General features: G+C 41.2%; 1 long non-coding RNA gene across 1 annotated transcript; it reads right to left on the bottom strand.

Annotated features, from left to right (window-relative positions):
* Nucleotides 1-827: 827 nt before the first annotated feature.
* On the bottom strand, nucleotides 828-7,691 carry LOC140517036 (uncharacterized). The gene is made up of 2 exons (XR_011971444.1): nucleotides 7,154-7,691; nucleotides 828-3,139 (listed from the first exon to the last, which is right to left on the bottom strand). It is a non-coding gene; the product is annotated as an uncharacterized lncRNA (long non-coding RNA).
* Between the last annotated feature and the right edge of the window lie 6,135 nt (nucleotides 7,692-13,826).

The raw sequence follows: 13,826 nt of genomic DNA, 5'->3' as shown, positions 1-13,826 counted from the left end.
ATAGCGTTAGAATCAGGCACATTTAGGGATAGAATTTTGATTAGAATTCAGTGCATTTAGGGTTAGGGTTAGGGTTAGGATTAGGTTTAGGGTCAGGGTTAGAATCGAGAGCATTTAAGGATAGGGCTAGGGTTAGACTTAGGTTTAGGGTTAGCTTTCGTAGAACCGAGGGTTAGGCTTGGGGTTAGGCTTAGTGTGAGGTTAGGGTTCGAATCAAGCACAGTTTTAGTGTTAGCGTTAGGGTGAGGGTTAGGGTTAAAGTGCTTTTAGGGCTAGTGGATGGGATAGGGTGAGGATAGGTGTTAAGGTTTGTGTTGGTAGAATCGAGGTTTAGGGTTAGGCTTAGGGTCAGGATTGCCTTTTGGGTTAGAATCGAGTGCATATAAGGTTAGGGTTAGTGTTGAGATTGACGATTTAGTGTTAGGGTTATAATCGAGCACATTAGGGTTAGAGTTATGGTTGGAATCCAGTGCATTTAGGGTTAGCATTAGGGATAGGGTTAGGTTTATGTTTAGGGTGAGGGTTAGAATCGAGTGCATTTAAGGATAGTGTTAGGGTTAGAGTTAGGTATAGGGTTAGCTTTCGTCGAATCGAGGGTCAGTGTTAGGGTGAGGGTTAGGGTTAGGATTAGGGTTAGAATCAGGAGCATTTTTAGCGTTAGGGTTGGGGTTAGGGTCAGGGTTTGAGTGCATTTTGGGGTAGGGGAGGAGTTGGGTTAGTGTTGGGGTCCCCTAGACCACTTACAGGAACCCCTAACCCCGACCCAAGGCTCTTGTCCAGCAAGAGGCCTTGATCTCGTGAGTAATGAATGGGGCGGGAGACAAAGATGGTGAAGACTCCGTTTTATTCCTCTAAATCACATGCATTTATAGTTTTACCTACGTACATTCCTAAGTACATTCCTAAGCCCTACGTAGGACCTATCACCTATCACCTTTCCTTATATGGGTGTCTTCTCCACTGGACATCCGGAGACAGGACAAAGAACTGCCACGTTGCAAACAAGGACGAGACCCTTCCTCCTGAATCCATCTAGTTCCACCCCTACTGACAATCCCCTAGGTTATCTAGGCAGGCTCTCAGTGTGGCGTCCTTAAAATGGATAGGGGTCGGCTCTAACTCGTCCCGTTACAACTCCCTCTTTTTGTTTTGGTACAGTTGTTCTTTCATAGCCAACACGGTATGTTTAGTGGAGAAGAGGGAATTATGGATTGTTAACAATATGCATTTTAATAATATTGGTATAATAGCAACTAATATAAGCAATGTTAGTACTCCTGATCGTAATGAAATTAGCCAAGTTTTTAGTGAGTGCCAGGGATCAGTATGTTGGAAAAAATCTAAGATATTTTGAGCAGTTTTATGTGGAAGTAGGTCTTCATGGGAAGCCTGATTGATATTTTCAGCCAATTGAATCAATTGTTGGAGCTCTAAGGTCATATTATCACTGATTACACCTTGTAATTGAGCCCGAATCTTTTCCCATGCCATTTCAATTGCATCATATTGTTTTGGAGTAAGACAAAAAGTATTGTACCTATAATCACATTGCAACTTTGATTGTAATTCTAGATATGCAACTTCATGTCCCAAGAACAGTACTGCTTTCTGTAAAGCACGAATAGCATTGTAAAATTCCTTATCCATTTGAGCCTGACGTTGAAATCCTTCTGAGACATTGCGCATGAGATCATGAAGAGCATTTGCTTCCTGGACACTATTCTGTGTGTTAGAAACAGACATTGCGAGAGCAGTACAACTAACAATTAGTTCAACTAATAAGGTTATACCTAACACTACACATGAGATACATCTTTTGAATCGCATCATACTTGTTATCTTTTGATCTAATACTGACATAATATTGTCAGCCGGAGTGCGATACCATCCTTGTGTTTTCACTACTGTGGGTGTATACTTTGGCCTAGTAATGATGTAAAGCCTTCCTTTATCAAATTGTGGACCTACACATTCATGTTTCAAACAATTCAGACAAGTTAAATTGAGTATCCCTGTCATATTCATATGTGGCATGAGTGTAGACTGACTTGCACGATCCCACATAAAGGCATGAGATGATCCTAAACACACTCGCGCTGTAAGACTAATATGGTTTGTAATTATTTTACCGTTTGGTCTTACAATAATAAATGGTCCTACAAAACTTTGTACTGTCTGCCCCCCAATAGCGGCAATCACCCGTTCAATCCCTGCTGTATCAGAACCCTTGTTAGTAACATATCTAGGACTAGGATATCCTGAGACATAGCAATCTGGCCTAAAATGCGATAGGTTGTGACATGAGGTAAGACTCTCATTATAATGCTCTAAGAATAACACAGTCTGTTGACATTGATGTGACTGACAATCTTCAAATGATACAAAACCTGAATAATTACGATAAATGGAGACATAAGGATCATTTCTCTTGCTACGTTGTGGTCCAGATCTAGAAATCACTTCTCATTTTTGTCCCATGTCTTGTGCCCCATTCATTTTTGTACAATATGGTCTATGTCTCAAACCTATTTCTCATTTTTTATCTATATCTTGTCCCTCAATGACCCAAGTCCGTAGGCGAAAAAGTCTAGAGTCCCCTCAATAAGCTAAAGTCTCATGTCCCAGAGTTCTATTTGCACACCATGTCGCATCGGCTGCTATATCATTAAAAACCCATGTAGTACCAGTCCATCGTCCAACAACCTTCTTTTGAAGACAGAGCGGTAATCCTGCGATCAATCCAGTAAAGTTCATCCTTGGCTGTGAACTATTTGATTTACCTATAGATTCAAAACCTGTACCCCCAAACATGCGTGATAAACTGCCATGTAATACTAGTGTTGGTATCTTTTCACCCCATCTTATGGCCCTCACCCACAGAGGATTCGGGATGAACGCCCAGTGATGTGCATCCCCACTTGTCTCCTGGATCGGAGTTGGACTTTCTCTGACCCCAAGAGTCACTAATAGAAACAGAATCAACTTCCTCATTTTGTAGACAAAGACTTCTTATTTGTTCTTCCAGCTTCTTTCTCCGCTTTGCTGCTCTCAGTCTCTTGCCCTGTGATTTTCTTCCCGTTGTCTCTCTCTTCTATCAGCCGAAGCCTGCGTACTGGTACCCACTGTTCTTTCTCTTTTCCTGTGCAAACACAAGCATAACCCTTTCCCCATATGATTATTTTTCCTGGACCATGCCATATTCCTTCTGCATCACGCCACATGGCCTGTTTTCCTTCATATGCCTGAGGGCCTTGTGTAATTCCCCCTTTTTGTTTTTGCAAGTAAACCTTGAGGGAATGATTTGGCCTTTCAACAATGACTTGGCCTGTGGGGTTATAAGGTATTCCTGAAATATGAAAGATTTATAAAGAGAAATGCAATATTAGAACTAGGGCCCAAGTACATGCACTCAAGCACCTCACCCTGTCCCCCTTTAAACTGATGGGACCCAACACATTTTGGGATAAGGGATGAAGATCTCGGCTTCTGAAACTGCTTCCTGTTGAGATTGGACGTAGAGCTGACCCTGCCTCACAGGGTCCCAACATTGGAGGGGTTGTGTCTTTAACCAATATGAGGAACTTGACAATTCAGAGGGTGATAGGTGATGGTCTTGGACAAAGAAACCTAGAAGACACAAATCTGGCACAAAGATTAAACAAACAAGAACCAAAAAGGAGTAAGAATAAAATAACTAGAAGTGAGGTAAGTGTGAGAATACTGTCAGACTTCCTCACACTCTCTTGACATACTTAGTAACTATCTAGGATAGGAGGGGCTTGGATGATTCCCATTTGTCCCCAACATCCTTATCTGCTTTTTATATATTTTGATCACGCTTTTATTTAGCTTTCCAAATCTCTAGAACTGATCATTCAGACTGCTTCATATTCCTTTATATTTCTACCATAGACAAGATAGTGCATAAGTTATTAGTGTTCACTAGCATAGCTGTATTGTCTTAAACAAAAGAGATTTCTAAGTTGAATCTCATAACTGAATAGATGTTCATCGCTGTTTCATCAGCTTGTTTATCTTTTTCTGATTATATTCACTCTGGAAGAAAAAACTTTAGAAATTAAGCTGTTAATAAGTAGGTGAAACCTTTTAAAATGATAGTTGTCTTTTCACTTTGAAGCACAAATAAACCTTTTAAAATTAAAATTTATTAAAACTTAGTTGGTATAAAAATGTCCTAAGGAATATGAATTCCCAAAGTATTATAACAAAGCACATTCTTAGATATACCAGAATTCCTAGATATCACAAAATGTTTTAATAAAAGTGCATAAAAGAATCTCACATTGGTAACAGTAAGAGACCGCTTACAAAAAAAATTTACTGCTTTAAAACAATAGGGACATCTTAAGGTGAGTCTTAAGTCATTTACATAAATTTCTGAACATGTTCCAGTTTCAGATAAAAATAATATTGTTTTCCAGTAAGATTACACAAAAGGGCTCACATGTTATACTGACTACTTGTAATTGATCATAGAAGTTTGCTATAAAAGGAAAAAATACGGACATGTGATATAGCAAATATGATAGGATAAAACATCTTTGACTCTCTTTGAATTCAGATAGGAGTAAAATTTTCCAATCATGCAGTATCTGTATTATAGCCAGACTCAGGAATAGTCAGGTAGAAAATATTCCTTTATAAAAGGACACAATGGGGAAACTGACCAGGAGGATCCCATCCTAGATTGAGTCTAGAATTGTCCCCTCAGTGTTTCCTCTCCAGATACAAATTTCACCTGATAACAGTACATGATGCAGGATCACAGTCCCTCTGAGTAACTTGTGGCATATCCTTTCAGATACTGATTTAATGCAGACAACTATACCCAAATTCAAACTTAAACAAAAATATTTATGGTCTGAAATGCTTTTACCTTAAACAGCAAATTTCACTACTCCCAAATTAAAGCCAAATACAGTTATTTGTATTCCCATGGAGTTGCAATAAGCAATGAAGATTAATAGGACTCACATACATAAGAGATTCCATTTAAGATCCTTCTTTCTCAAATTTAAACTTGTCCTTTTATAAAAGTCAATTATTAAAAATATTTTCTTATCTATTACAACTTTTGAGCAAGTCACATTCATTGTTTATGAATTATATAAGCCAAACAATCTTCTTTCCACACATAGTAGTCAATTAACAATTTTAGGTTTAGCATAAAAACAGCAACTTCAAAAACTTAGTTAACAATCTTACAACTTTTAGACCTGATAAATTATTTTAGCTGTAACTTCTTAAACAGGCAACGGTGAAAATACCTGGTTTTCTAAATGGCAATTACAAAACATTATAAGATAAGGTTAGTAGGACTGATAAAATTTTTAAGTAACATAAATGGCTACACACAATTTTTCCAACATCTTTTAGTTTCAACAAGATTCAGATTACAAATTGCTTTCTCTAACACCATTTCTGGATAACAGAGTAAAATAAAAATCACAATGATTCTAATTTTTTACTCAAGAAAATTTCACATCTATGTCTACTCCTCAAAAATGTTTTTGAAAGAGAAAAAGTTGTAAAACTGCAAGTGGAAGTGAGGGAGACTCTGGAACAAAGTCCAGTGGCGCCAGTCCCCTCCTTTCCACTTGGGGGTTCAAGGCTTGATCTCTGAGGTGTCTTTTTTCATTTTCAGATTTATGCATTCTCAATTTGCCTTAGTGCCAAATAATACAATAAATTCTGACCTGTCTTGAACATCCAATTAGGAGTGACATGTTTCACTTGAAATATGACCAGAATAACTACCTTTTAGTTGTATCCCATACACAAAAACTTTTCTCTTTTATGTGAGGCATGAGATAATTAAAATGCTATTCAATCTGTCTCTCTGATATGAGGGAAAAAATTTTTTCCCCAATTTCATCTTGTCTTTCTCTCCACCTTCATAACTTGGCCAGAGTTAGAATGTAGAAAGAGAGAGAGAATTTTACCAACAACTTTCCAATAAATTCCAAAGCTTTTATGCTTTCCTTAAACTTCATACCCATGTTGTACTCCTAGTGGGCTTTGATTAAAGCCCCTTTAAAACTACACATGCATTATTTCCTTGTATTTCTTGTGTAAAACTGCATTTAGCAATCATATAAATAATATAAGATTAGTTTCTCACTTTCTCTCTCCCATTCTCCTCCCAGATGCTGCAGCCATCAGAGAGAAGGGATGAGGGGGAGGGAGAAGAGATAACATTCCAAATTCCAACTACAATGGAGCTGACCGTAATAACTCACATACACACGCACACAGAACATGTAAAGACTGAACACATACACAGACAATAAAAAAAAAATTCAAAAATTGAGAAAAGATTGTCGGAAATCCTCTGCACAAATTAGACCTATGGCTTGATTTCTTTTACTTAGTTCCAAACATACTTTCTGAGATTCAAATTTCCACAGTAAGTAATCTCCTTCAAGAGTGATTTTAAACTTGCTGGCTCCACTAGGTGTTTCCCTTGCGCTCTCTCTCCCTGGAGACTGTCCCAATTCCCTTTGTTTCCCACTCACTTTTGCTCTTTTCTTTGTTTCAGGGTCCTCCCGTTTGGCGGGAACTTTGACTTCCTCTTTGAACTTAACTGATTTTTCCTTTTCAACTTCTAAGTCCCGTAATCTACTCTTTAGCTCATCTATCTCCTGTTGCATTCTTTCTCTCTCCTCCTCCCTCTGACTCTGCTCCTGCAGCTGTCCTAAATTAGGATAAATTGAAGGTGGACTGGGAGAACTCAGACAGGATGGTTCAGGGGAGGAATCTGGTGAAATGGAAGGCGTTGTTTGTGTGGAGGCTGGGAATTGCCTGGGTTGCCGATCACAACAGCCATCCACAGCCTGAAGGGCTGCTTTTACTATATTATACATAAAGAAACTTGTTAGCTCCAGATCCCCAGGATTTTCCGAGTCATAGCTAGTTAACTGTTCCCCTACAACTTTCCACGAGCTTATAGAGACCGGAGGTCTCTGCTTTGTCCAGGGACAAATTCTTTCTACTTCGTTTAAGAACTCCCTGATCACTTTACTTTGAATGACGACCCCCTGTGTCTTAGCTGATCTGTAAATTTTCTTAACAAAAGTTTCTCTATCGGCCGTCTCTACTGATTCAACTAGCCCCATAGTAAGATTAGTCTTACTTCACTGCTCCCGAAGCAGGTTACTCACGAGACTGGTGTCGTCTTTTTCCTTTTTCTTCCTGAGGCTGAGTGCACCAAATTCTTCTCAGATTGGTCAGTCTGAGGCACCCCAGGGCACACAGGTACGTCTTTTCCCCGCTAAAGGACTACGCTTTTGGCCCTGTGCTGTGTTCCGTGGATTTTTTCTTTTCTTCTTTTTCCACCCCGCGAAATGGGCGCCAGAATGTTGGGGTCCCCTAGACCACTTACAGGAACCCCTAACCCCGACCCAAGGCTCTTGTCCAGCAAGAGGCCTTGATCTCGTGAGTAATGAATGGGGCGGGAGACAAAGATGGTGAAGACTCCGTTTTATTCCTCTAAATCACATGCATTTATAGTTTTACCTACGTACATTCCTAAGTACATTCCTAAGCCCTACGTAGGACCTATCACCTATCACCTTTCCTTATATGGGTGTCTTCTCCACTGGACATCCGGAGACAGGACAAAGAACTGCCACGTTGCAAACAAGGACGAGACCCTTCCTCCTGAATCCTTCTAGTTCCACCCCTACTGACAAGCCCCTAGGTTATCTAGGCAGGCTCTCAGTGTGGCGTCCTGAAAATGGATAGGGGTCGGCTCTAACTCGTCCCGTTACAGGTTAGGATTCGGGTTAGGGTTTGTGTTGGTAGAATCGAGGTTTTGGGTTAGGCTTAGGGTCAGGAGAGCATTTTGGGTCATAATTCAGAGCATTTGGGCTTAGGGTTCGTGTTGAAATTGATTATTTAGTTATAGCGTTAGAATCAGGCACATTTAGGGATAGAGTTATGATTAGAATTCAGTGCATTTAGGGTTAGGATTAGGGTTAGGGTTAGGTTTAGGGTCAGGGTTAGAATCGAGAGCATGTAAGGGTAGTGCTAGGTTTAGAGTTAGGTTTAGGGTTAGCTTTCGTAGAATCGAGGGTTAGGCTTGGGGTTAGGCTTAGTGTGAGGTTAGGGTTAGAATCAAGCACAGTTTTAGTGTTAGCGTTAGGGTGAGGGTTAGGGTTAAAGTGCTTTTAGGGCTAGTGGATGGTATAGGGTTAGAATAAGTGTTAAGGTTTGTGTTGGCAGAATCGAGGTTTAGGTTTAGGCTTAGGGTCAGGATTGCATTTTGGATCAGAATCGAGTGTATTTAGGCTTTGCGTTAGTGTTCAAATTGACGATTTAGTGTTAAGGTTTGAATCGAGCACATTTAGGGTTAGAGTTATGCTTAGAATTCAGTGCATTTAGGGTTAGCGTTAGGGTTAGGGTTAGGTTGAGGGTCAGGGTTAAAATCGAGAGCATTTAAGGATAGTGCTAGGGTTAGAGTTAGGTTTAGCGTTCGCTTTCGTAGAATCGAGGGTTAGGCTTAAGGTTAGGCTTAAGGTTAGGGTTAGGGTTAGAATCAGGCACATTTTTAGTGGTCTGCTTTTCATCAGGGTATGGCTCAGAGTGCATTTAGGGGTAGGCGTAGGAGTAGGGTTAGTATTAGGGTTAAGGTTTGTGTTGGTAGAATCGAGGTTTAGGGTTAGGCTTAGGGTCAGGAATGGATTTTGGGTTAGAGTCGAGTGCATTTAGGGTTAGGGATAGTGTTGAAATTGACGATTTAGTGTTTGGTTAGAATCGAGCACATTTAGGGTTAGAGTTTTGGTTAGAATTCGTTAGGGTTAGCGGTAGTGTAAGGGGTAGGGGTAGGGTTAGAGTGCATTTAGGGGTAGGGGTAGGGGTAGGGTTAGGATTAGGGTTAGGGTTTGTGTTGGTAGAATCGAAGTTTACGGTTAGGCGTAGGGTGAGGATTGCCTTTTGGGTTTCAACTGAGTGCATTTAGAGTTAGGGTTAGTGTTGAGATTGACGATTTAGTGTTAGACTTAGAATGGAGCACATTAGGGTTAGAGTTACGGTTAGAATCCACTATATTTAAGCTTAGGGTTAGGGTTAGGGTTATTACGGTCAGGATTAGAATCGAGAGCATTTCAGCATAGTGTTAATGTTAGAGTTAGGTTTAGGGTTAGGTTTCGTAGAATTGAGGGTTAGGGTTAGGGTTAGGGTTAGGGATAGAATCAAGCGCATTTTTAGTGTTAGGGGTTGGGTCAGGGTTAGGGTTAGAGTGCATATAGAGGTAGGGATAGGAGTAGGGTTGGAATTAGGGTTAGGATTTGTGTTGGTAGAATCGAGGTTTAGGGTTAGGCTTAGGGTCAGGATTGCCTTTAGGGTTAGAGTCGAGTGCATTTGGGGTTAGGCTTAGTGTTGAGATTGACGATTTAGTGTTAGGGTTATAATCGAGCACATTAGGGTTAGAGTTATGGTTAGAATCCAGTGCATTTAGGGTTAGCATTAGGGATAGGGTTAGGTTTATGTTTAGGGTGAGGGTTAGAATCGAGTGCATTTAAGGATAGTGTTAGGGTTAGAGTTAGGTATAGGGTTAGCTTTCGTCGAATCGAGGGTCAGTGTTAGGGTGAGGGTTAGGGTTAGGATTAGGGTTAGAATCAGGAGCATTTTTAGCGTTAGGGTTGGGGTTAGGGTCAGGGTTTGAGTGCATTTAGGGGTAGGGGAGGAGTTGGGTTAGGATTCGGGTTAGGGTTTGTGTTGGTAGAATCGAGGTTTTGGGTTAGGCTTAGGGTCAGGAGAGCATTTTGGGTCATAATTCAGAGCATTTGGGCTTAGGGTTCGTGTTGAAATTGATGATTTAGTTATAGCGTTAGAATCAGGCACATTTAGGGATAGAGTGATGATTAGAATTCAGTGCATTTAGGGTTAGGGTTAGGGTTAGGGTTAGGTTGAGGGTCAGGGTTAAAATCGAGAGCATTTAAGGATAGTGCTAGGATTAGACTTAGGTTTAGCGTTCGCTTTCGTTGCATCGAGGGTTAGGCTTAAGGTTAGGCTTAGCCTTACGGTTAGGGTTAGAATCAGGCGCATTTTTAGTGTTCTGCTTTTCGTTAGGGTACGGCTTAGAGTGCATTTAGGGGTAGGGGTAGGAGTAGGGTTAGGATTAGGGTTAAGGTTTGTGTTGGTAGAATCGAGGTTTAGGGTTAGGCTTAGGGTCAGGAATGGCTTTTGGGTTAGAGTCGAGTGCATTTAGGGTTAGGGATAGTGTTGAAATTGTCGATTAAGTGTTTGGGTTAGAATCGAGCACATTTAGGGTTAGAGTTTTGGTTAGAATTCCTTAGGGTTAGTGTAAGGGGTAGGGGTAGGGTTAGAGTGCATTTAGGGGTAGGGGTAGGGGTAGGGTTAGGATTAGGGTTAGGGTTTGTGTTGGTAGAATCGAAATTTACGGGTAGGCGTAGGGTGAGGATTGCCTTTTGGGTTACAACTGAGTGCATTTAGAGTTAGGGTTCGTGGTCTGAGATTGACGATTTAGTGTTAGACTTAGAATGGAGCACATTAGGGTTAGAGTTATGGTTAGAATCCACTATATTTAAGCTTAGGGTTAGGGGTTAAGGTTATTAGGGTCAGGATGAGGAATCGAGAGCATTTAAGGATAGTGTTAGGGTTAGAGTTAGGTATAGGGTTAGCTTTCGTAGAATCGAGGGTCAGTGTTAGGGTGAGGGTTAGGGTTAGGATTAGTGTTAGAATCAGGAGCATTTTTAGCGTTAGAGTTGGGGTTAGGGTCAGGGTTTGAGTGCATTTAGGGGTAGGGGAGGAGTTGGGTTAGGATTAGGTTCAGGGTTTGTGTTGGTAAAATCGAGGTTTTGGGTTAGGCTTAGGGTCAGCAGAGCATTTTGGGTCATAATTCAGAGCATTTAGGCTTAGGGTTCGTGTTGAAATTGATTATTTAGTTACAGCGTTAGAATCAGGCACATTTAGGGATAGAGTTATGATTAGAATTCAGTGCATTTAGGGTTAGGGTTAGGGTTAGGGGTTAGGTTTAGGGTCAGGGTTAGAATCGAGAGCATTTAAAGATAGTGCTAGGGTTACACTTAGGTTGAGGGTTAGCTTTCGTAGAATCGAGGGTTAGGCTTGAGGTTAGGCTTCGGGTGAGGGTTAGGGTTAGAATCAAGCACAGTTTTACTGTTAGCGTTAGGGTGAGGGTTAGGGTTAAAGTGCTTTTAGGGCTAGTGGATGGGATAGGGTTTGGATAGGTGTTAAGGTTTGTGTTGGTAGAATCGAGGTTTAGGGTTAGGCTTAGGGTGAGGATTGCATTTTGGATCAGAATCGAGTGTATTTGGGCTTTGGCGTTAGTGTTCAAATTGACGATTAGTGTTAGGGTTTGAATCGAGTCACATTTAGGGTTAGAGTTATGGTTAGAATCCAGTGCATTTAGGGTTAGGATTAGGGTTAGTGTTAGGGTTATGTTCAGGGTGAGGGTTAGAATCGAGTGCATTTAAGGATAGTGTTAGGGTTAGAGTTAGGTATAGGGTTAGCTTTCGTAGAATCGAGGGTCAGTGTTAGGGTGAGGGTTAGGGTTAGTATTAGGGTTAGAATCAGGAGCATATTTAGCGTTAGGGTTGGGTTAGGGTCAGGGTTTGAGTGCATTTAGGGGTAGGGGAGGAGTTGGGTTAGGAATTCGGGTTAGGGTTTGTGTTGGTAGAATCGAGGTTTTGGGTTAGGCTTAGGGTCAGGAGAGCATTTTGGGTCATAATTCAGAGCATTTGGGCTTAGGGTTAGTGTTGAAATTGATGATTTAGTTATAGCGTTAGAATCAGGCACATTTAGGGATAGAATTTTGATTAGAATTCAGTGCATTTAGGGTTAGGATTAGGGTTAAGGTTAGGTTTAGGGTCAGGGTTAGAATCGAGAGCATTTAAGGATAGTGCTAGGTTTAGAGTTAGGTTTAGGGTTAGCTTTCGTAGAATCGAGGGTTAGGCTTGGGGTTAGGCTTAGTGTGAGGTTAGGGTTAGAATCAAGCACAGTTTTAGTGTTAGCGTTAGGGTGAGGGGTTAGGGTTTAAAGGTGCTTTTAGGGCTAGTGGATGGTATAGGGTTAGAATAAGTGTTAAGGTTTGTGTTGGCAGAATCGAGGATTAGGTTTAGGCTTAGGGTCAGGAGGGTCAGGATTGCATTTTGGATCAGAATCGAGTGTATTTAGGCTTTGCGTTAGTGTTCAAATTGACGATTTAGTGTTAAGGTTTGAATCGAGCACATTTAGGGTTAGAGTTATGCTTAGAATTCAGTGCATTTAGGGTTAGCGTTAGGGTTAGGGTTAGGTTGAGGGTCAGGGTTAAAATCGAGAGCATTTAAGGATAGTGCTAGGGTTAGAGTTAGGTTTAGCGTTCGCTTTCGTAGAATCGAGGGTTAGGCTTAAGGACAGGCCTTAGGGTTAGGGTTAGGGTTAGAATCAGGCACATTTTTAGTGTCTGCTTTTTCATCAGGGTATGGCTCAGAGTGCATTTAGGGGTAGGCGTAGGAGTAGGGTTAGTATTAGGGTTAAGGTTTGTGTTGGTAGAATCGAGGTTTAGGGTTAGGCTTAGGGTCAGGAATGGATTTTGGGTTAGAGTCGAGTGCATTTAGCGTTAGGGATAGTGTTGAAATTGACGATTTAGTGTTTGGTTAGAATCGAGCACATTTAGGGTTAGAGTTTTGGTTAGAATTCGTTAGGGTTAGCGGTAGTGTAAGTGGTAGGGGTAGGGTTAGAAGTGCATTTAGGGGTAGGGGTAGGGGTAGGGTTAGGATTAGGGTTAGGGTTTGTGTTGGTAGAATCGAAGTTTACGGTTAGGCGTAGGGTGAGGATTGCCTTTTGGGTTAGAGTCGAGTGCATTTGGGGTTAGGCTTAGTGTTGAGATTGACGATTTAGTGTTAGGGTTATAATCGAGCACATTAGGGTTAGAGTTATGGTTAGAATCCAGTGCATTTAGGTTAGCATTAGGGATAGGGTTAGGTTTATGTTTAGGGTGAGGGTTAGAATCGAGTGCATTTAAGGATAGTGTTAGGGGTTAGAGTTAGGTATAGGGTTAGCTTTCGTCGAATCGAGGGTCAGTGTTAGGGTGAGGGTTAGGGTTAGGATTAGGGTTAGAATCAGGAGCATTTTTAGCGTAGGGTTGGGGTTAGGGGTCAGGGTTTGAGTGCATTTAGGGGTAGGGGGAGGAGTTGGGTTAGGATTCGGGTTAGGGTTTGTGTTGGTAGAATCGAGGTTTTGGGTTAGGCTTAGGGTCAGGAGAGCATTTTGGGTCATAATTCAGAGCATTTGGGCTTAGGGTTCGTGTTGAAATTGATGATTTAGTTATAGCGTTAGAATCAGGCACATTTAGGGATAGAGTGATGATTAGAATTCAGTGCATTTAGGGTTAGGGGTTAGGGTTAGGGTTAGGTTGAGGGTCAGGGTTAAAATCGAGAGCATTTAAGGATAGTGCTAGGATTAGACTTAGGTTTAGCGTTCGCTTTCGTTGCATCGAGGGTTAGGCTTAAGGTTAGGCTTAGCCTTACGGTTAGGGTTAGAATCAGGCGCATTTTTAGTGTTCTGCTTTTCGTTAGGGTACGGCTTAGAGTGGCATTTAGGGGTAGGGGTAGGAGTAGGGTTAGGATTAGGGTTAAGGTTTGTGTTGGTAGAATCGAGGTTTAGGGTTAGGCTTAGGGTCAGGAATGGCTTTTGGGTTAGAGTCGAGTGCATTTAGGGTTAGGGATAGTGTTGAAATTGTCGATTAAGTGTTTGGGTTAGAATCGAGCACATTTAGGGTTAGAGTTTTGGTTAGAATTCCTTAGGGTTAGTGTAAGGGGTAGGGGTAGGGTTAGAGTGCATTT

Source organism: Notamacropus eugenii, unplaced genomic scaffold (assembly GCF_028372415.1).
Source record: "Notamacropus eugenii isolate mMacEug1 unplaced genomic scaffold, mMacEug1.pri_v2 scaffold_198, whole genome shotgun sequence".
Classification (NCBI taxonomy): Eukaryota; Metazoa; Chordata; class Mammalia; order Diprotodontia; family Macropodidae; genus Notamacropus; species Notamacropus eugenii.
Note: the sequence above shows the minus strand (reverse complement) of the source record. Positions and strands in the feature narration are given on the sequence as shown.